This window comes from Anopheles cruzii, chromosome 2 (genome assembly GCF_943734635.1).
Source record: "Anopheles cruzii chromosome 2, idAnoCruzAS_RS32_06, whole genome shotgun sequence".
Classification (NCBI taxonomy): Eukaryota; Metazoa; Arthropoda; class Insecta; order Diptera; family Culicidae; genus Anopheles; species Anopheles cruzii.
The window spans coordinates 50,799,829-50,802,049 of record NC_069144.1 but is presented as its reverse complement, the minus strand read 5'-3'; the positions used below and the strand labels follow the sequence as shown (position 1 = coordinate 50,802,049).

Sequence of the window (2,221 nt, the reverse complement as noted above, 5' to 3'; positions counted from 1 at the left end):
GTTGGTGTGTGTGTTTAAGGTCTCAACTCGGCACGGTTTCCGGTACGGGAGATAGGGGCAGATCCGAAAAATTAGTACGGCGACAACATATTTATGACCAGACAGAGCATAAACCACGCGGCAGTGGCCCTTGGCAACCGGTCGGCCGGCACAGGGTTTTTACGATGCCATAGGATGAAAGGATGGTCGTTTCGGGGCGGAAAATGTTCCGTATTGCCTGCTCCGGACACGGGACACGGAATTGCCCACTTTTTCCAACGACCAGGAATTGGATGGATTCTTTTCTTCGCGCTGTTTGAAGGAGAAGTGTAAGGACGTTATTTTTTGTCCACCCGATCCGGCTTCTAGGCTGGTCGGGTACTATGGCCGCCTCTCGAAGAAGGGTCAAGAGATAGGCGTCCCCAATTAACCGCCTCGGAACGATCGGTCAGATAAGTGTTTCGTAATTAAGATTTACAAAGTGTCGGTTACTTCGTACTTGCTTCTGCGCGCTACGCCCATCAGTTGCCGTTGGTCCTTTGGCGACATAGTGCCTCTTCCGCTTGGCGCGCGTTGAGGGATCCGTGAAAATAATCATAAAAGCAAAGTTACTTAGAAACACGGGCGAGCGTTTTCTTGGAGTGTTCGTGTGGTCGTTTGCCTTGGTAACGGGAGAATATGTTTGTGAACGTACGTCGATTATTTTATGGACTATTTATGGTTTTTGCTTTTTATGATGCTTCACGTTGACTAGTGCTGCGCGCCGGTGATCCATAAATAGCGGGCAGTTCGTGTAAATAACCCCACTCATAACACGGCTGAGGTGAATGTCTCAAATTTTGGGGAGTTATGCTGGATTGGCGTTATGTTTTTTCCCCCTCACAATTATTTTGCTTTGCGAGCAATCGAACCGGTTACGACCAAGGTTTGGTGAGCCTCGTATTCCTGCCGCTGGCAGCTTTTCTTGCTTACGATGCTTTCTCTTTGGGCGGGGTTGCGGCCGTTTTCGGGCCACACGCCAATAATTGGCCAAAGTGAATGGTATGATTTTGTTTTGAACCGTTTTCGAAGCATGCTCGACAGGTGGCCCCAATAGCCGTGATCGTCTAGTGGTTAGGACCCTACGTTGTGGCCGTAGTAACCCAGGTTCGAATCCTGGTCACGGCAGTGTTGAATACACGCATAAATATGTGTTCAAAAAACACTGTCACGGAAAGGGGCGCGCGCCATTCCAAAGCTTTTTTGTTGTGTCCTTTATTCATTCATTTTTTATCATGTTTTTTATTATCAAAAACACAAAATGAATGGCTAATGTTGTTTCGATTTCCCTTGATTCACAACACTTTGAAACATTTAAAAAATATATTTTTCTCAACCTCCCGTGACAGTGTGCTGTTTTGCTTTTCATTGTTCAAAGCGCTTGAGACGACACTCCGGTGACCAGGATTCGAACCTGGGTTACTACGGCCACAACGTAGGGTCCTAACGCTAGCGTAGCACTTCAAGACCAGTCCAATCTCGGGGAGTCACTTTGCACTGGCAAAACTTTCAAGCGTTTCACTCAGCTCTGATATGCAGATGAAACTTATGAGCATTATTCTTCATGCCCGTCGAGCTAAACTGTTGCATTTGCATAATCAAAATTTGCTTCTTCGAGCTTCTGTCGCATTTTCGGTGCTATAAATTTCGGCGATGTACAAATTGCGGGGCCACCAACTTTCGACAATAAACAAATGGTGCGCCACACTTAAAAGCTGCTTCTTGCGCTGAAATGCGTTGCGCGAGAAGGGCCGTAGGGGCGTAAAATGCACATACCTTCTAATAGGATTACGGTATGCTTTTTGCTTGCAGCCCTTGCGGTGGCTAGCAGCGTGATGATACCGCGGAGAGCACAGCGAATGAGAAAACGGGGCAAATTCTTTGTGAAGACCCTTCCCGGTACTGTAGGGTTAAGCGGTTTTGGCGAACAAAGTGTTTGGTGCCGGGTTTTTACCAAGCCGACGATTGTTGGTAAACGACGACGGACCCCCGGACGGAATGTTGTGTACAGAAATCCGGCAATGCCCGGAAACGAAGGTTAATCGCGAGCTAAGCACGCACACCTTGGCGTGCGCACACCCAGAACGAAGAAAGGGGTTTATTTTTCTGCACCCCCCGTTGGCCTTGTGTGTCTGTGGAGAGTAGATAAAAGGGAAAATGCATCGCCTCCCGGCTTATCCCCGTCGTATGAAGCGTGGCCCAT

General features: G+C 48.1%; 1 non-coding gene across 1 annotated transcript; it reads left to right on the top strand.

Moving 5' to 3' along the window:
* Window positions 1–1,074: 1,074 nt before the first annotated feature.
* Window positions 1,075–1,146, top strand: Trnah-gug (transfer RNA histidin (anticodon GUG)). Its single transcript has one exon. It is a non-coding gene; the product is annotated as a tRNA-His (tRNA).
* The last annotated feature ends 1,075 nt before the right edge of the window (window positions 1,147–2,221 follow it).